The sequence below is a fragment of the Falco punctatus genome (genome assembly GCF_963210335.1).
Source record: "Falco punctatus genome assembly, chromosome: 3".
Taxonomy (NCBI): Eukaryota; Metazoa; Chordata; class Aves; order Falconiformes; family Falconidae; genus Falco; species Falco punctatus.
The window spans coordinates 30,619,835-30,641,165 of record NC_137582.1 but is presented as its reverse complement, the minus strand read 5'-3'; the positions used below and the strand labels follow the sequence as shown (position 1 = coordinate 30,641,165).

At 47.0% G+C, this 21,331-nt stretch overlaps 1 protein-coding gene across 1 annotated transcript in view; it reads right to left on the bottom strand.

Annotated features, from left to right (window-relative positions):
• Window positions 1-21,331, bottom strand: part of GDF6 (growth differentiation factor 6) — a 151,762-nt gene that overhangs the window by 72,496 nt on the left and 57,935 nt on the right. The window contains exon 3 of the transcript XR_013926684.1: window positions 1-21,331. This exon is cut by the window's left edge and continues 72,496 nt beyond it. The gene's annotated coding sequence lies outside the window, so the exon portion shown is untranslated.

Below are 21,331 nucleotides of genomic sequence, written 5' to 3'. Positions count from 1 at the left end.
GTGAGAAAAATTCTTCACAGCTTTTTAATACCCCTGTCCCCAAGTACTTTTGTGAGTTTGGTAGTGCTGTTATCTCCATTTCACTGACAATATTTGGATGCATGGCAGGGTTAAGGGCAAAGAGCTAAGATCCATAAAACCCCTGGTTTGATGACAAAATACCAAGCATGGTCCACTTCACTTTTAGGTTTTGTCTGCTGGAGGTGGAATGCAGAGCCAGCAGCGGGTGCCCAGCCCGGTCCTCTGCAGCATGCTGAGGAGGAAGGGCACTTCAGGGAGAGACCCCAAACCATCAGCACTTTCCACTGCAGCTGGCCAGTGGGGAAAGCTGGAAATAAAGCCATCTCCATAAACCCATTCTCCCCACATAGGCATCATGCCCAGGTGCACTTTACCAGCATCCTCTCCTGCAGGGAAGACTGCTAAGAGGGGCAAGAAAGAACACCTGGCTGTGAAATATTATCTGATTCAGCCCCCCTGTATTTCCTAAGTGTGTGCTTCTTTTCAAAGTCTGAGGAAAAGTCAGCTTTTCACTGGGAAAAAAAGCCTGAGAAGGTGCTCTTGGTGATGGTGGTCAATAGACAGATGAGTGGTAAGATGTCTCCCCCAAATGCCTCCTGGCTTGGAGCTTACCTCTTCCTGCAAGGACTCAAACTGCAGCAGTTTCCAGAGAGAAAAGACAAGCAACACCAGCCCCTCCTGCCAAAACTGCTCCACTTGGCAAGGAGTCATTAAAGATCATTTGGACCACAGGGAGAGAGCAAGCAAGAGTGCTCCCAACCTCTGAACTCAATCGCTTGCCCAGAGCGGGACACCAGTGGTCTCATTCTTGCTCCAGCATGTATTTGTGTAGTTCCTGAAATGGCTATTTAACATACAACAATTAACTGGTCATCAGAGCACCACTGTGAACCTCCTTCTCTGGCCAAACTCCTGCAGAGCACCACATCAGACACAGACAGAGCTGGCTCAACGCCCCCGGGCCACATAGCTAGAAGAACATCCAGTTTAGGAGAGGTGCTGAGTTTTTGTAGGCTGCCAAATGGAGGTGCTCCTCAACAGGCAGTGCAGTTTCAGGCACCTCAGGGCTAGGCAGGCTGTACAGAGGGGTCACAGTTTTGGAATTAGGCCAAGAGGTCTTTACACAGCATTAACAATGCTCTGAGATCTTTGGCATCAGGATTTCAAGCCCAAGGCAGTGGCTTAGGGAGGCAACAGCCTGACACAGCCGAGCGCTGTACTGGCCACCAGTGCATGAGCAGCTCCACGGAACCACACCAACACTGCTGTCTCCTCCCAAACCTCTGCCAGACCCTCGTTTCTCAAGTCAAGCCCAGTCCCTCAGCCCCAGGTCCCTCACCATTTCCGTGCCCTGTTTGAAGAAGGCTGCACAGCAATGACATGTCTGGAGGAAGCCCTAAACGAGAACCTCTGGCCTCGTCCCCTACCTCTCCCTACAGCTGGGGGACCTCTGTAAGCAGACCGCCTGTCCCACTCTTACTGCCTGAAGCCACCATGGCAGCCAGGGAGGGATATCCCACCTCTTCCAGCCCATGCTGAAGCTCAAGCCCAAGTGCCTCAGTAGAAGAGGTCAGTGACCATACAGGTACCTCTGGCAGCAATGAATGGTCTCCCTACCCCAGACAGCAAATTTCACTGTATGCTGTCATTAGCACAGTGCCAGTGCTATGGAAATCAAGACAGAAAGTGTGCCTGCTAGGGCTGCCCCATCACCAGCTGGAGTCGGTAATACATTGGTCTAAGGAGGCTAATTCATGATGTGATTCAAACAAGAGCTAAACACTTTATTAAATCTTCTCTGTCAAAATAATGTCTCTAAGGGTGTTTTTTCCTTTGCAGAAAAGTGGGTCTAGAAAATAAATGGAGCTTAAATGCATATTTTCTGCCCTATTTTTGTCTGCCATTTTTGATAAGACATTTCAGCGGTGGTAGGTAACAACAGAGGCATGACACCCGTGGGTTCCAGTGCCCCGGCCAGGCTAGAGCCTACCCCTGTGCCCATCATGGCTCTGACCATTTCCCAGTCCCACACACACTGTTGCCCTCATTTCTAGCCTCCCTTCTCCATGATGCTTCCTTCCCTTCACTGCTGGACCCTGCCTCTCTGCCCTGCCCTCGGGCAGCAGAGACACAACTGCTGAACAGGAGTCAGTGAAACCCTGCCCCAGGTCCTCTCATCGTCTTGTCACACCTTGTTTGTTATCTGCTTCACCTCCTGCTGGCCTCCATGGGGCTCACAGGGCTGCTGTGATCCTGCCTCAGAGGAGATGCAGGTTTTTGGAGGATTTTTTGCTAAAGTGTATTTGATAGCATGGCTGTTTTGGAGGAAAGGGTGCAGAGCAGAAAAGTCCATATTTGACTGCATGCTTTCTAGTTTGTTTTGTGAGTCTGACAGAAAGAATATCTAAAAGGGACCGCAGAAATCAGTCACGAGAAGTAGAAGAAGACAGGACACCAGCAGAACAATTTTGAGGAGCACTGGAAGGAAATGCGAGATGTAGAGAGGAAGACATTTTTTTGGTGCAAGCAAGATGGTCCTCATTGTGGAATCACTGATGAACATGTACGAATGGTTCGATGTGAGACACACAACCCTGGAAGTATATTCACCTTCATACATTCCTCTGACCTTCTTCAAGGACTCTGAAAGGCAAGAATTGTCTCCCCCTATCCCTGTGTGCTAGGAGAGCTGTGGCTCAGCTAAAAGCCTGAACGGAGGCTCAGCCATCAAATCCTATCTTGTCTTTACACTTTGCTCTTAAACAAATGGATAAGCAGAAGTTTGTTTCATGACAAGAAGCAGCTTTCAGCTCATTTGTTCTTGCATGCAGAACTGATGTGGGTAAAGTGCTCTGGTTTAACTGCACTTTCTCCTTACCATACCATACAGGACTGCTGATCCCAGCACAACTGGTCCATCCACAGTCCAAGAAAGACCAAAAAGAGCTGATGGCAGGACACTCCTGGTGGGGTTCTCAGCTTATTTAAATGCACACCTCCTTGGAGCCAAAACAGGCAGATACATAGTCCTTAAAGTTGGCAACAAGACCCACCTCATCCTTGAGATTTGGGCAGGGAGGACATGGAGTGGTTGCTGGGGTGGTGGCATGCAGCAACCTGAGCTTTGAGGGCAGCCTGATGTGTCTGTGGCCCGGACTGGAGCAAGGGGATTGCCTCCTGCTGCTCAGGTTTTATTCTGGGAGAAGAGCTGATGGGTGTGCTCCTGCTGGTACACTGTGGCTGCATTTTTGGTGTGTGCCAAGGGCCCTGCATAGCTCTGCTCTTTTTTCTACTTTTGTTATTTTTTTTCTTCTTTTTTGTTTTGTTTTGGATGGGTGGGGTTTCAGGGTTTTTTCCCCTTCCCTTCCCTTCCCTTCCCTTCCCTTCCCTTCCCTTCCCTTCCCTTCCCTTCCCTTCCCTTCCCTTCCCTTCCCTTCCCTTCCCTTCCCTTCCCTTCCCTTCCCTTCCCTTCCCTTCCCTTCCCTTCCCTTCCCTTCCCTTCCCTTCCCTTCCCTTTTTTTGCCTTTTCATGTATCTAAGAGAAAAGTTTTCAAAAGAAGCTGAAAACTGAAGCAGGGAAATGATGCAAAGCAGAAAGTTCACAGAAAAATCAGGGCAATGATGAAGACTTGATTGAGTGAGAACCCATGACCAAGTAAAGGATTTTACCCCCGAGTTACACCTGAGTTTCACACCCGAGTTACCTCTGCAACAGCAGAGGTTTGTCTGAGGGAAGGAGGCAGCCTGGTTTCCCCAGCAAGGAGGCTGCAGCAGGGGCAGAGCCATCTCTCCTGGCACTGGGTGTCCCCAGGGCGCAGCCTGTCCCCCCCAGCAGCACCTCAGGAAGGTCCGAGGTGCCTTTCCCAGGAGCAGAAATTCTAGATCCTAGCCGTGGAACAGGGGCAAAGGGACAGAGGAGAAAGGCTTGTCCATGAGAAGATAGAAACGGGTCGCTTCTCTTTATGTTTCTGCTCCCGCAAGAGTGTCTAGTGAAAAATACTGGGTTACACTAAGCGCTCACCTTTTCTGTAGCTATTAACAGAAAAAGCAAATTCTTGGGGTTTGCTTGCAAACCAAAGTGAGTTCTTTTACACTGCACATTTTTGACTAGTCAGGAAAATGTAGCTTTTATCTAACGAACATCCCCCACTCCCCACCCCCCACCCCACCCCGTGTGCTGTACATACCTTCTGAATCCCAGACAACTCACAGATATATGTACAAAGATGAAGGTAAAATAGTCATTACCTACATGGCTAGGGGGCATCTGATGTAAAGTGCATTCCCTGGGTTTTGGCTTATGGTTTGTAAAAGAGTGCAGAACACTTTCATCTCCCCTTTCAGCCCATCTGTGGCTTCAGCTGACAGGACAAAATGCAGCATAACAGAGCCAGACAATAAACTATTGTACAGTGGAACAGGAAGCAACAGGTAATGTTTAGAGGAATTAAATTATTTTTAGATCTGATACTGATAATCAGTCGAAGCGAGGGGTATCCAGTGCAAGTTTATCCAATGTTTTTTAAAAACTGTGAGCACTCAAGAAGCAGATAAAGTGCAGTATAAATGAACCATTCATGAACTCCGAGTCTTCCTTGCCTGCATACAAAGCACATGAGAGCAGACCTTGTTGCCTCTTATCCTGGACTTTTTTTAATTAACAGTTGTAAGCCATTCTTGCACAGTATGTCTGATACCGGGGAGAGAGCTTTATGCCTTTTGCAGAGGAACAGAGAACATATTAACATGAAATTCCTGGAAGTACAGAAAAGTACTGGATATCATTCCATCTTCAAATATCTGAATTTCATCCAAATGATAATGTGAAACCTTCATATGATATTCATCTATTAAAAACTGAGGCACTGCAAGTCAGGCCGATGCACAGCTATTTAAAACAGCTGCTAGAGCAATGCTTATTTAATTAAGCTAAGCTTTGTGACAACCTAGATGCCTGTGGACTGGTTCCCATCCAAAGCCATGCCACTTCTCAAGAGTGGCCACTGGAGTGATCCAAACAAATATGAACCAGAGCTCCCATCACCTGTTCTAGGCAAAAAAATGCTGGAATAACAAGAGTGTCGGCTGGTGCAGCACTCTGCTCTTATGGTGTATGTTTACGTAGGAAATACCTGGGTTCTGCAACCCTCTCCACAGGTCTGCTTGGCAGGACCCCTTCTCTGCAAGGCTGTGCCGGGCCCTGTCACCGGCCAGGCAGCTGGAGGGGAAGCAGCACCGATGCTTCCTTTCTAAGAGGGCAGGGGAAAGAAAGAAAGCAGGCTCCCCCCCTTATCTGGTAGAAGCAATAAAGCCCCTTCTACAGCTGTCAGGATGACCCAAGGAGATCTACCAGACAGCATCAGCTCAATCCTGTTTTCTGTCCCAAAGCCAAACAGTTGACACGTCAAAACCTTGCTGCCAATGCCTGCATCAGCCCAAGTCTCCGTGGGGGCTGATCCTGAAAGGTGCTGAGCATCCCCAAACAGAAGGCTAGAAACCTTTTTGTACTGACAACAAAATGCATTAGAAATTATTATTTGCAGTAAGTGGGGCACAAAATCAACTGCCATTTCCATTGCTGCTGTTTCCACTGTTGCTCTGCAGCGTTTGCATTTCATGTACATTTATTTTCTACGGGGTGGTGCTTATCTGAGGTGCCCTGTCATCCACTCAAGGCAAAGCATTAACCTGGAACTATGTAACCAGACATTGGCTGGTGTGAGGAGCAGCTCCAGCATCTTTTCCTCACATAGCTCAAAACAGCTATTGCAAATAAGGGAAATATTTGTGTGTGTGTGCTGTTTTCAGCTGGCCTGGCTCTAAAATATTATCAGTGCATGTATGTGGAGGATGTGGAGGAAGTTTGTCAGAACTGATCTTATGCTGTTTGGGAATCTGAGAAACGAGGGGAAATCAGGGAGAATTTTTAACAGATGCAGACTGAAAACAAAGGGTATTTTTTTATAAGAATGCAGAGAAAAAATCAATTATTTTCTGAGGATCTCTTGTGCAATGTCTGAAGGCATCCAAGTGTAAGACAACGAGTTTTAATTCTACTTCAAGTGAAAATCTTGACTCAAACTTTAACATGGAGCTGCTACCGACATCTTCATTTTATAACATGTAAAGCACACATGCAACCACAGAGCTATTAATTTCCATGCACAGAAACTTTTGAAGGCACAACACCAGCTGCTTAAATATGTCTATAATTATTCACGCATTAACACCTACTGAATTAGCAGCATTAGCACCTACTGAATCATCTTGTACACATTTAAATAAATTAAGGCTGGGATTTGGTGGCCCTGGCCCAGGAGGCTGTTGTTGCTGGGGTTACGGATGTGGTGCTGCTTGACCTACCAGGCCTGCAAAGGAGGTGAAAGATGTTGCAAATGCCTTCTTAAAAAAGTCTGCCCTCTAATCGGTGGCAGTGGTGTAACCCCTCAGATGACAGTGGTTGGCACAGGAATTCACTCCCTCTGATTCCTTGGTTTTGTTTCAATTGAGGAAGATTCTTACTGCCTTTTTTTTTTTTTTTCCTCCTGCACTCTTCTTACTAGGCCCCATTAGGAAACTCACATTTCTCCATCTGTCTCAGAGCTTATTTTATGTGGAAATATTTCAAAACTCACGCAGCTCTTGTTCAGTCCCATGCAATTGAAAGAAGTTCAAAGTTGGGCAGGGCACCAAGTCAGCAGACATTAATAACATTACTTGCAACCATTCAAAACCTGTCATTTGTTAAGTCTGTCCCTCTCTCATTCCAGCAGGCATAAATCATGTGTATAAATGAGCTCCTATCCACAAAGGAGAGCTGATTTTAACATCTAAGGCTGCGCTGTCACCATCAGGAATTCTTTCTTTTTTTCACTGTTTTTATTTTTGAGTCCAAAACCAGAAGGGAGGCGACTCAATGCAAATACACCTCAGAAGCGTGTTGGCAAAAGGAGATAAGCAATTTCTGCATGAAAACCTCAGACCTCCGCAGCCCTTCCCACTCAGATCCCACATACACATGCAGCACAGCAGAAGCATCCTCCACATCCCACCATCAGCACCTGCATCAGCCCGGCAGGGAGAGGGGCTGCCCAAGGGAGGGCAGTGGGTGTCCGCGCTGCCCCAGCAATGACGGGGCTCTGGAGGGACCATCCACCCCCACAGCCTCTTCTGCTCTTGGCAACTGCTCTTCTGGCACTGAAATGTCTGTGTCTGGTGGTGTCCTTCTGCAAAAGTCTCACCAGACCCAAAGAGACAGCAAATCTTCACATCACCACACAAAATTGTCATGGGGATGGGGGTTGCAGGAGTCACAGGAGAGGTTCCCACCCACCAGGCAGCCCCTCGTCCCTTCCCTCACCCGCCTCCTGCAGGCACCAACCTGCTGCTTCCTATGAGATAGCCTCCCAGGCACTGTGGACTGACCTCACAAACTGGAACACAAGAAATTTGACTTAATAAGAGAAAAACTCTTTTACAGTGAGGGCGGTCAAGCACCAGCACAGGCTGACCAGAGGCGTTGTAAAGTCCCATCCTTGGAGATACTCAAAGCCTGACTGGGCACGGGCCTGGGCGACCTGCTGCAGCTGACCTTGCTTGAGCAGGGTTGGACCAGACAATCTCCAGAGGTGCCTGCCTCAGTTACTTTGTCACACTGTAACTGTGCCTTCCAGCTACCCTCAGACACTGTCTTACTGCTGTTGCTCCCACCTCTAATGCAACGTTTCACCTCTAGTCCAAACCATCCTGCTGTGGCCAGAAAATGTCCTCTACTGTACTGTGAGGCAACATCCCTAAGAGCACATTTCCCCAGGCAGGAGTGCCTGCTGTCCTGCAGGTCACGGGAAGAGAGGAACCATCCTTCCCTTTTCATGCATTTGTGTATACTCCAACCCCTTGCTCACCTCTGGTGCCCACAGCTAGAGCCTGGAGTCCAGGCACCAGCACGACCTGGTGCCCAGGGCTGTGCACAGCTACAGCTCTGCAGCACTCCTGTTTTCCCTCACAGCCTCTGAGCAGCACATATGGTTGCAGACAGATCATGGCAAGTGCTGTCCTAACCACAAGCTTCCTGCCAGGAGAAATGTAGTGACTAGGAAATCATGGGTTTCTGGGACAAACCATTGCAAAGCAGCTCTTAGAGCCTACTTGAGTCTTTTATACACCAGTAGGTCTGAATCACTCTGCCTGGCCACTTGAAAGGCACTTCAAACTGCCCTTTTTGTTCATACTCTCAGCCATGAATTTGGGGATTTGAATTTTTTCTTGATCTGCAAAATCACCTAAGCATGATTTTTGCTTCAGCAAGTATTGTGGACTCTCCCTCCTTACAGATATTCTTTTTTATGTCATTGGAGCTAGGCAAGCTGACTTCTCAGAGCTCTAGTTAAAGTGCTAAAAAACATCCTATTTATCACAGTACAACTGAGGTACTATATGACGACTGTGACATCCAGCATCCTTCTCAGAGCCATAATGCACCCTCCGGAGTCCTCACTTCAGGTTCATTCAGTTACAAGTTGCTTGAGGTCCTTCCTTTTAGCAGAAAATCTCCACATGGAATATAACAATTACGTTACCAAGAACCTCAGCAAAGCCTTTGCAAACTAAAAGTTATGCACCTGGGCAGCTTCCCAAAGCGGGCTAATGCTTTGTAGATGCTGCCTTCAACAATTTCCTATCTAAGGCTTGTCCCTTTGCCTTTTTGGGAAACTTCCAGACACTGGTCTCATTTTTTTTGCAAAGCCTCCAGCTCATATTTTATGCCCTCTTTTAATTCCTTCTCTCATGTCTCCCCAGCTGCTCCAAGTCCTAATCCCAACTGCAAAGTCCATGGGTCTTGTTTTAAACCTCATCTATGATTTCTTCAGGTCTTTTCCTAACTCCAGCCAAACCATTTAGATATCTCCATCATTTGGTTCTTCTCAGTTCAATAAGACCACCAGCTCACAGTCCCTTTGCCAGGATTGCTTTTCTGCCTGACTCCATGGTTTTGCTTCCCAACCCACGCAGCACTGGGAGGTCTCCTGCTCATTTCTGTTAAGAAAAGTAGATGGCAGAATCAGGGATTTCATGGATATAATCCCACTCAGTTACAAAAATAAAAAGAGAAAACATGTTCTACAAATACCTTTGGATTCAAAGTGGCAAGATACAATTTCTTAGTTATTACTAGCCCCATTCCCAGTATGCTACTCCCGTCTCCCTCAGGATCACATTACAAACACTTCCCTCTGGCTGTCTAGCTGCACTTTCTGACTACTTTTCTGGTGATCTGGCTTCATTTTTCATGTCATCATTCTACCACAGGTAACACCCGGTCACTGGTTACCTGCCCCCAGTGAAACCTCTCCACCCACACAGCTTCCCTCCCACAAGCCCTGCCTGCTGCCTATTGTTCCATCAATTAATTTTTTTTATTCTGCTTATTACATACTTACAATGAACTTCATTTCTTAGAAGTAATGTATGGGATGATTCGTGGGTTTTGTGTTATGAGTAAGCCTAGGAAGTGTCCCTGGGTGACCAGTACCTTTGCTATCAAACAGCTGTACCCAAGATGACTTCTTTCCTACCACGCCAAAAAGGGAGAACTGAAGGACACTCCTACTCAAAGGTAGCAGTGGTGTCATTGCCTTTTCTCAGCCATTTAGCCTTTTCTACCCCCACTTCCTTTCTGAAGTTCTCAGGTCCCTGAAATGGAATTAATATGTGGCCAGAAGTAACTGAGACAAGGGATAGAGATACAGAGGAGAGGAGGTGCGAGGATGGAGTCACCAATCATTGTTGATGATGTCCATGCCAGCTTTCAAAGGAATCTTCTATCCCGGCTTTTGTGGCTATGGGCTGTGTTTGGCCAGTCTGGGTCCAGCCAGTCCTGGGGCATGGCATGGCTGGGGGGAGTGCAATGGGGATGGCACTTGCTTCTCAGGGGCAGACTGTCAGGTGCTGGGATAACAAGGGCACCTTCCATGAGAAACCACTTCAGCTGAGCCACCCTGTGCCCACCACCCTCAAGGGTCACCTAATGATGCTTCTTGTCACGATCTGCAGCAGAGTTTGGGCTTGCGCTTGCTTGGGTCTACCTTGGGCAGCAGCACCAGCTCCCAGCTCTTCACCCAGGCTATATACATGCAATCCCGGAGTCTCAAATCAGGCTCTGTCCTCCCCATCCTCCTACTGCCTTCCACCAAGGTGGGACCCCAAATCCATGCCCTACACTTGTCCCACTCACTGTCCCTGGAAGGTAGGAGCACACCTCACCTTACCCCCCACCTCCTGATGACTGTACTCTGTGCTTTAGCTTCTGAATTCAATCAGTCCTTCTCCTCAGCCTAATATATAAATACCTGCAAAGGTCAAGGCAGCAGCACCAGCTCTGGACTCTGTCAAGGCACCAGCTTTCACTGGAGATAAAAGACACCTGCCCCACAGCATCTGTAAAAGCCCGTATCAGAGCTAGCAGCATCCGTTGCCCCTGGCTCTGGATATGCTGCTTTGAAGTGATTTGGGGTCAATGAGGGACCAGTTTGGGACACCCTGCTTCCCAGCAACCTATTTGCAAGTCTTTCAAAGATCTTCCCATAGCCAGATGTACATAGTTTTTACAATACCTGCATTTTTGCTTTACCCTATACCCCGTTCCTACAATCCCAAAAGATTAAAAGTTGACTGCTACTGTCCAGTGAAACCAGAAGCTGACTGCAGACCAGTGAGAAGCCAGTTTTTTCTTTTCTTCTGAGCCATCAGGAACAAAGCATTGAGTTTTGCATGGCTGCGAGAGTACCAGAGAAACAGTATCAGATGCATACAGATCTTAAACACCCCTCTTCCATCCACCCAGAGCAGAGACCAGGAGGAACAATAAAAAGCGCTGTAGAAATATTTAAGCTATAGCTCAGCTCTGCGCTGACTTACGGGACAGTTGCCCGTGTTGCTTCTCTGCAGGGGCCTGTGAAACGTTGCCTGTAGCAGCCAAGCAGGCTGATAAAACCCTGTCCGTTCCTGCAGGGTTGGAAGGACTCAGCACAGCGCTTCTCGCAGCCAGCCAGCACCACAACTCCATATTGACATTGGCAGGGCTGCATGGGTCCTTCAGAGGGAAACTGGTGACATCATGCAGCCTTCATCCTTCCACAGTGACCCACATCAAAGGCAATTTAATCACTGCCCAGAGGAATGGACATTCTGTAACACACAATGAATCACGTTTTGAAGTCCTTGGAGGTCAGACACAGCTCCTGGCAAACCCAGAGGAGGAAGATGATGTGGATGACAACCCTTTACAGTAGATCCCAGAGGGACTGCTACTCTGATGGTGAAGTAGCCCCCTCAAAGGGTTAGCCCTTGCATGCTGTAATGGCTGGTTAACATGGGGTTATCAGTAGCTCTGTGAGGACACTGATACACACACACATCCTGGCTATCCCAAGTGTTAACACAGCTCAAGAAGAGACTCTTACTGTAAATATTCTTGGTCAGAAATTATTAGGACAGTTAAATCAGTTGAAGATCCAAGTGTTCTCATGTAGCTGAGCACAGCTTGGTATCACAGTGATGCTCTATGCTGCCTTTCCAGTCCTGTGAATCCAGGTCTGCTGGGCAAAAGCATGGTCTTTTAGACACGCTTTCCATCAGCAGCCGGCTTCCCTTGCTTGCCTTGCTTCAGCAGTACTTCTGCACCAGCAAGGGTATGATGGAGGTCCATCCCTTGCCTGGGCCCATCATGCTGCAAAGATGAGACTTTAGAGGTTGTATGCTGCAGTCAGTGCATATCTAAATGGTTATCAGCATCTTGTAGCAAGTCCACCTGGCAAAGCCAGAAGATTTGGCCTAGCAGCTTTAAAAGAGGTAAGGAAACCAAAGACTTTGGCCAGATATAGCCACAAAAGCTCATGACATCTTCATGTTTTTGTTAATAAAGAACACGTCTCTGAAAGGTTATCTAGCACTGATCAAGTTAAAGGTTGCTGTATCCCTGCTCTAGAAGATCAACGGTATAATGTCTAACTGTATCTCAAGGCTAACTTGAAGTTACATATGGCCATTTACATACCATTCAGTTCTGACCACTTTTACATATATGAACTTTTACTGAAATGTTTAGACATGCACACACCCATATATATACATATACAAATAATGTATTCTTTATGGTTGGATAGCAAAAAAATATAAATTAAAATGTTAAGAAACTCCCTGGTATTTCTAGATCTGTAAAATATTAATTAAAAAATTGCAAAATGTCCAAAATATGCAGGGGAATATAGTATCCCTAAAATTCAGTCTTATTACTCACTACTAGCTAGGCCTGTTCAGAAAACCAGAACTCTATGTCGTGCAAAACATGAAGGTTATCGTATTACATTTCTCTGTAGAATGAAATCAAAATACTACCTTGTCCATGAAAGTTTTCGTGAAAAAACAGACTCACAGGACATCTGGTGGCCCCACAGGGTGACCTGGACTCTCTAGCTTGGCTGAGGGACTTGGATCTCAGTCTCTGGTATCCCAGGCTCTTTCCAAGGAAGGCGAAATTCCTTCTGTATGTGACGAATTTACTCAGCAGCTTCATTTAGGTACTGCTGTGTTTTAGCAAAATGTTCCACAATGGTATTTTTCGACAAATCTGTGATTTTGTGAAGCATTTCACAAGGCTTTTAAGCCTTGTTCAGCTGGACTGCAAATGCTTTATTCTGGTTAGTTCTTTAGATGAACTCATTGGAGTCACACTTTTTCTGTCCATGGGTACCACCTCCACATCTACTTTAGTACATCTCTGGGAGGAAAGATCATAAACACAAGAAAGACGCAATGGGAGTTTCTGGACGTCTGAATTCAATTGAACGTGTGTGGGAATCTCTTAGGTTCCAAGTGGATCTGCTTGCTGGTGCAACTAGCTCTCTCAGGTCCAACCTCTGCAAGGCCAAGGAGACGGTTCATTGGCCATGCACTGCCACCGTGGACCTCCAAGCCCCACCAGCTGAAGGCGCTCAGCATCTGACAAAATGTTAAGTTGCAGGTACTTCGATATTTTGTACATAGTAAAAAGCAGGACATTTATGAACAGCTGCTTTGGGGGACAGAGGTGTGTGGAGACCTTTGGGTTTTTTGGGTTTTGTTTGGGTTTTTTTTTTGTGAGTATATTGCAGCTGCTGGCAGGTCTCTGTTCACAGTTGACAAAGGAGCAGAGGAAAACAGAGGTCGTTGCTTACAGAGGGGAGGAGGCCTGTGTCTGCATCTGCAAGGGATTGGGAATCCAGAGATTATTCACCACAGCTGCAGGCTTCATCATGGGCAACTTCAGCAGAAAGAGTTTTCCTACTTGCCAAAAAGATCATCTCAGAGTGTTTAGCTGTCCCTAGCTGTACAGAGCAAAGCAGAAATGTCATGATTTCTTTGATCAACAGTTCAAAGGATTACTCGAAATGCTGAGGTTGCTTGCAGACTCATTTTGAGCTGAACCTAGAGAAGACGGTAAGGGCAGAGCTTGTCCAGAAGTGATAGCTACCATGTGGTGATCTGCTCTCCTAACAAGCTTCCAGACAGAAAAGTGAGGATTTTCTCTAAAAACCAGCCAAGTCACAGCTCCCCTAAGTCAAGTGAGAGAGCTTCCATTTGCATAAACCTCTTTGGAAGTCCTTCTGTGTGTGAAGAGGGTTTTTTCCTGGTCTGAATCTGACCAAATAAGAGCATTGCAATTGCTGAACAGACTCACTCAAATTCCTCTGGCCATCTCAAAGGCAAAGCTGTTTGTTTGAGAGGAGCTAGGACAGATTTCTCATTGACATCACTTTTCTGGCTGTGACAGGAAACCACAACGTCTTTATTGTTCAGGTGTTTAATGCAGTCAGAGCAGTCAGTAATAAAAAATAATGACTCTGTGTATGTATCACAGACCAAAATCCAGTGATATGCAATCCTGTGCAGTCCTCAGGCTCCCTCCATGCGCTGTTGTCAGTCATGCACCTCTGCTGTGCAATTCTAAAATACAACTTTTTTTCTATGAAATGTAACTGCCTGCAGCTTTTCCTGAAGACAGCTGGAAGATTTCTTCTGTTTACCGTGGGGTTCACCTCTCTAAGGACCTCCACAAAAAGTGGAACATTGCAAAACAAGAGTACAGGACTATGCTGCCTCCAGGGACTCCAAATCACACCTACCTGCTGCCTTCACTGAAGTACCTTCTCAGAGCTCCTGTCTTTTACTACCACTGCTAGTGGGAACCCTCCCAACCTTTCTTCTTTGCCGTGTGATTTAGCTAGCTTTTTTAGAAAGGCAGGTTTGCAAACAGTTGTACTTCTGAGGGCATGCTTGCACTCCTGGTTAGACCTAGACCTAGTCCTAAGGCCTGCAGACAATACTATCCATATTGCAAGACCGGATCTACTGTGGGACTGGCCCCACAGTACCTCTGTCACTAGCCCCCTTGGACATGCCCTGGGCAATGACCAGCACTGTGCCAGGAAGCCCTCTGCAGTCATGGAAAACCACCTTAGCTCCCTTTTGGAGATACACCGAGTAGGATGTATGTTCACATTAAGAAAGATGTAATTGCCTCAGCACTGGTGTTTAGGGCTACTGGGCTGTTTGAGATGCTCCAGCCAGTCCCACCTGACCCCAAGCAGCTGGAGAGTACAGCTTCCCATAAAGCCTCTCCCCATCAACCACCAGCAGATGCCTTAGTGTGTCAGGACCTCTCAAATGGCACCAGACACCTACAGCTGGGAAACTGCACTGAGCAGGTTGGTGCCTTCCCTAGGAAACTCCCAAGGGGTTGGGTAGATCACACGTCTAAATGCTTAAATAGCAACCCATGGGTTAAGGCTAGGCTACTCCTTTTCTAAAATGGTTTGGAAGAGATTTTGTTGTCTGACTTGATTTGTAAATACAGACAGTAGTCAGTGCATCAGCTTACGTGTATTTTGTTCTCTGTCTGTGTGTCCATCAGTGAGTGTGTGCATACCAGTCCCAGCCCACGGATGACACTCAACGAGCACCAAAAGCAGGTGAAGAAACTGCAGATGGCTTGGCTTTAGATCTAGATCCCAGTTCCTTCAAAATCAAGAGGTGTTGGGATCTGAGTTTTTGCAGCAGACAGAGCCCTGCAAACCTCCGCTTCACCCGCTGCCCTCCGCCGCTCCCACCATGGAGCGGCAGAGGAAAGCAGGCAAAGCTGACTTTGCCAACTGGGCACAACCATGCACGAGGGGAAAATTCCTCCCTGGTCTCTGCAGGGGAGTTCATGTGTATGCTGGTGCAAGAGGTCTGCTTACCTCAATCTTTGCTTGCCCAGCTCCAAGTGTAATTAATTGACATAAAATTATCCAGCCATTTTTCAAATCCTGACACATTATTTGAATCAGTGACCTCCTGTAGCACCAAATTCCACAGGTTGACTACATACTGTGTGAAGTAATATTTCTATCCATTTACTAGCCATTAATTTCTGGCCTTTGGGAAATCTGAAATATGTATGATCATGTGAAGGATCTTGAGCCATTCATAGTTGTATGTTGTGCGAAACACATTTGCTCGTTTAACTAATTCCCAAGCTCATTTGGCCCTGACGAGCACCAGGCAAGACAAATCAGCACAAAAAGCGAGAGGAATAGCAAGAAGCAAGCTGCCAGCTGTTAGATGAGCAAATGGGGAGCTACAGAGATTCCCAGAGCCAAATTCTTATCTTATTTATGCTAGCATAAATCTAAAGTAACTGCACTGAATTATTCTGGATTTGCCCTTCTGTAAAAGAGATCAGAATCTGACACTCGCCTTGGAAACTTCTTTCCTCCGATTTCCATTCTTCCTAGAAACAGAATGAGACAGAATTGTGCCACAGCTTTTTCAAATATTTCTTTACAGAAAAGGATCAAATAACCAACGGTTCTGAGGAAAAAAAACAACAAAAACACCAAACTTGCAAAACTTTCAATAATCAAAAGAAATCTCACAGTTTTACAAATCCAGAGGCTTCAATGCCAAGAGAACTAGCCATAATTAATTTTTTAAATATTATTTGCCTCTTTGGCCCCTACAACTATTTGCTTTAAAGTCCAGTTGCGGGTCTCAGTTCACCCTAGCTGTGGAGCTGGATTTGATGAGTGGGAAACACAAAAAGAGAGCAGGAATGGAAATGTTGCAGATGAAAGGGAAAGAGTTGCAAGCAGGTTTGAATGTGTACTGTAATTCAAGAGCCCCCTTTGCTTTTTTCCCTCTTCTCATTGTCCCTTGCAATCGTATCACAAGGCTGCTGCGAGAGAGAATCAAAACACAAATGTTGCAAAAGAAATATGGAACGAGCTGTAGTGCTGGCTTATGTAATAACATGTTGTTACAAACCAGACTGTCCTGAAAAGAATATTACTGCTTCCCTCATTTCTAGTAAAGCCCCCAGCTTCATTTTTCTGACACATACTGTTTTATTGCCAGGGTGTTTTATGCAATATGTGCCTGACTTGCAAAAGTAGTTCTGAAACGTTTCTTAAAATGATTACCTTGCAAAACATTCTGGGACATTCAATTGAAATGGCATCACCCTGTTTTAAAACATTGCAGTGTTAAATAAACTTGACCTGTAGCACCAAAGTACTCATTTTTCTCCAGCTACGTCATACCCTTGAAATGCATATGTACGTATATAACACCCTGACTTCTCCAGCTGAAAGACAAATGCAAGCCCCCATTTACAAATAGTGATGTTCCCACCTTCCCTCTTGTCACAGAGACTAATGGAGGAAGGGGCTCTAAGAAAGAAGTGGCTTGATCTTAATTACAAATGGAAAATGAGGTTGAAGGAGACAGGTATTCCAAGCATACGCTCCCACATCTGCAGCTACAGAGCCCTCCCTGCCTGCAGCCCCCGGCTGGCACTCGGCTCTGCCCGCTGGTGACCAGGGACAGGGAGGGCAGGAGTTGGGTAGGGTGTCACACCGGGACGTGTGGTCAGAGCATCCCTGGGGCCGTGGAGGTCTCAAGCTGCCTGCCAGGAGCCAAGCTACAGCCCTCACAAAGCTTGGCAGGGCACAGTCCCTCACCTCTGCCCCCTCTGCAGACCCTGCTGGCCGGCCCTCCTTCAGTGCGCTTTTTTGGGTGTCAGAACTAAAAGAAGAGGAAGGCGCAGCTCAGCGCAGTTACCCAAATCACATAACTGTGCTGTGACGACCAATAAAACTATTAGCTTCTGGCATCAAGCCAAGAATCCATTAATGACAGACTGGTATCTTTCCAGGAATGTAAAATGTTTTACTAAATAAACATTAAAAGCAGGAAGCATTCAACTTCTGTCACTAAGTAAAACTCCATTGTGATTCTGTCCCAGGGAGGAATAGCCAGGAGGTGAGCAAGAAAACTTTATTTCACTGATAAAAAAACTACTTAGTACCAGGAGGAGCTGGTGAGATGTGTTTTATAGTGCCTTACAAAGTGTGATGAATGAAGCTCGATGCTTTCATGGGATCAACACGCTGATTATATAGAAGGGAAAGGCAGGCAGCAGTCTGTGCAGGCAGAAGGCTCCATCATCCAGGATGATGCCCAGAAATCAGCTCACCAGATCTTGCAACTTTTTCTGGCTATACAAGCAGAACTGAGCATGAATGAAAGTAGAAAGTTTGCTAAAAGTCCATTAGGCTGTTTTTTCTTTTTTTTGTGTGGGTTGTTTTTTTTTTTCATTGGAGGATCACATGTGCTTGTAATGTTACACATGGGAAACAGAATGAAAAAAATATACAACTTAACATTCCCTTCCCTCAGCACATGAAATCAAATACCGGATGGCCTGTATCAAGGTCCTCCCAGTGCTAAAGTGCGAGATCTCCATTTGAGGACAGAAATGACTGTTCTTTAAGCCAGCTGTCCACTCTGGACCCCAAAGAAGGTCCATGCCAAAGGCAGAGCACTGTGGCATCACTGTGCTCTTATTTGAAGTTTTCCAGTGAAAGAGACTGGAAATTGGAAATATGGAGTTTTCAACAGTTCACAAGGAGGCAACTTACCGCCACATACCTGAGGCACAAAAGGAATCCATCTCCTGGAATTCATAAGGAAAAGAGAAAGCATGGTTAGATGGCTACTTCCTACAGGTTATGCAATTGGAAGGATTATGGTGTATGGCAGGTGGAACGCAGGGTAGATATTAATAGGGCCAAGAGGAGACTTAAACGGTGGGCAGCTAAAGAGAAAAATACACAGCAAGAAATTTTAAAGACTATCAGTGGCAACACACTTGCAAGAAAACCTGTGGCTCTTCTAAACTCATGCGGAGCCAAAGTCATCGCAGGGAAGTCAAAAAATATGTATATGTTGTCAGCTACAGCACTGCGTAGAGGTAAGAGAGCTCCAAGTGTGTTGTGATGGCCCGTGCAAGCTAATAGCACCCTTCTTGGAAAAAGAGTAGGATTTCCCACACCAGTTGAAGTCTGTGGTGGCAATACCAAGTGTAGTCTCAGTGCTGGCCAGGGGACACCCAGCTTCAGGAGTCCCACCAAGTGCTTCATACCCTGTGCAGCCCTGTCTGCATAGAGCCTGCGGAGCAGAGTTTCTCTTGCCCTGCAGCCTGGGACACAAGCTGTCTGTCTGACAGCAGGTGCCCCAGATGTATGCAGCCTCTTCCATCCAGGTCTGCCGCAGAGAAAGGACGTCTTTGGTAAGCTCAGAGCCCCAAACTCTTAAATTCTCAGTCGAGATCTGAAACTACTCCTGCAGCCTTGACAAAGTCTTCTAAATCATCTTTTTACACCAAGTGATAGCGTCTTGGTCTTCCCATGCAAACCTGAAATTAGAGACTGCATAGAAAATGATCTGAGGTTGAAGCAGGTGGATATGGTCTCACCAGCAGGCTGTGTATGAAAGCCACCTCCAGCACACTTCCACCCAGCCTCCAAAGCCAGCCCAAGAGCCTGTCTGAGGAATGTACTCAAGACACAAGAAGGCAGAAGGAGCTACTCTGCTAAGGGGGAATGCAGACTGCCATCCCCAAAGGCAGCTTGCTGCTGCCAGGAGCAAGGGGAGGAGCTGCTGCTGAGCACAGGTTGAGAGGCAGTGGCTTGGGTGGCTATTTGCAAGGGGACAGGGAGGAAAAGACCCAGAGGGGGAGCAGCGCATAGTCTAGATCAAGTCCTGTGGCTATTGAGATGGGACCATCCAGAGCTAGAGAGCGCTACAAGGTGCAGATCACTTTGGTGCTCTTTAGGCTAGGGGCAGAGGTTAGCTGAATGCTGACATTCAGTGCTTGAAATTTTGCTCCCCCATTTGCTATCTGCTGGCTTTTACACAGGATGCTCATCTGCACAGACGTGTACCTGTTGGCTTGACTACAGCTACATCTATGAGGGAAGAACACAGTTTAGAGCCAGATCCTCAGCTGCGGTAAATCAAGCAGCTGTGGACTCAGGCCAGCAGAGACCATGCATGAGATCTCCCAGTTTCTCCTCTCAAACTGTTACATTAAACTAAACATAAGATTCAGTAGCTCCCTATCTTTACCTTGTTTTTGCATCTGACATTTTGTCCGACTTCGCATGCCAGGGTAAATACAAGAAAGACGATCATCGCATCCAAATTGTGAATGACTCACCCGCTCAGACAACTACCTCTGTAAGGAAATACAGGGATAGTTTTCACCTCTCACTGTTTTAAGAAAGCAGAAGCATAATCCATGTGGTCTTGCACAGACATCATCCCTGGAGGAAGATCTTTATAACTCTATGCCCCAGCACGTGGGATCTAAGAGCCAGCCCTGCAGGTACAAGGGACTTTGGGCAGCCCTGCCCAGGAACCCTCTTTCTTGAAGCTCAGCAGTGAAGAGGTGTGCTACCCCAGCTGCCCGCATGGGACTACCTGATGCTGGCATGGATAAGCCAAGACCCAGCAGTCCCCCTCTCTCTGGGGCTTCTGCAGGACACCACTGTTCCCTGTGTCACTTCCAGCCACCTGAAGGCTGCTGCCACTTGTTTGGTAATTTTTGCAGGGCTCGGTGGGCTCTGTGAGGTTGGGAGGAGGTGCATTGCTGCTGCCCTTTCCATGAGCGCACCGGCGTGGAAGGGGTTGTTATACAGCTTGTTCCAGCAACATGGAAGGATCCCCTGGCACCAGGGGCACCCTCCTCTGGTCAAGCAAACCAAATAGCAAGGTGCTTTGCATAAGTAGACAGGGGCGTCGAGTAGCCTTTGCAGCATTGGAGGTCTCATACCTGGGAACTGGAGAGGAGCCGTGAGTGCTCCGGCACACCGCGACCTGGGAACGAACACAGCCACCCCGTGAGGGCAGCCTGCCACCTGCTGTGCCCAGGAGGGCACCCCACACCCCAGCCCCTTCCTCTGGGACTGGTTAAACTGGCTTTTATGCTCTTTTGAGAGCTCCTCAGGTGTGTTACATGAAGAACACCACCTCTATATGAGGCTCACAGCCAGGATCAGACCCCTTGGCTCAGAGTCCTTCTGGACCCCTCCTTCAGTGAGGAAAAGGTTGCAGATGAAAAAGATCCTGCTTTTTTCCCCCAACAGCTTACAAATGGTACAGAAGCATGTATTGGCCTGGACTTCCTAACTCCATGGAAATAACTCCTGCGTACAGCCCATCTAATAAACAGATGAGCAATGGCTGTGGCATCCGAAGGTAACCAGCGGCTTGCTGCTCTGCAGCACTCAGGGGAGGCTCTTTGGTTTTCACATCTGGGCCAAACTTACATTTGTGTGACCTTTCAAAATCAGGGAAACTTTCTGTGAAATACACAGGCAGCCAAATATTCAGGTCTTCAGAGTTACTGTGGGCCATTATTTACTTCTCACAAACACACAGCACAAGTCTGGCTTGCATGTCAACTCTTACGTTAATGTACTTTGTCCATCATTAAAGAGCAATACTGCCTTCCTCCAAAAGCATAGTCAGAGCCCATTTTTGGTAGGAATAGATATCCAGCTGCATCATCCTAGGCTATTGACCAAGGCTTTCCTATAGCATCTACTTGCCCTAATTCCAGATAGTCCTTTCCCTATAAAAGCAGCTCTTCTCCCTGTCACCACACCACTGAGCACTATTCCACCACAATATGGGTTGCAGAAATCAAAGCTTGTGTTTCTTAATTGGGTCAATAACAGCACATTTTCTCCACCCACCACACTTACTTCCCCACCTGGGGCAGGTGACCTGCCCCCCGCCCCCCCCTGCCCTGCAGTGGGCCATAGGAAGACTTGTCACCGATTGAGCCTCACACAGACCTTCAGACAGGACTTGTCCTCTGGGCTTCGCCACAGCCCCATGTTTCACCTCCTGGGAACCCTTCTCCAGGTGAAAGGTTTCATGCTTGGTG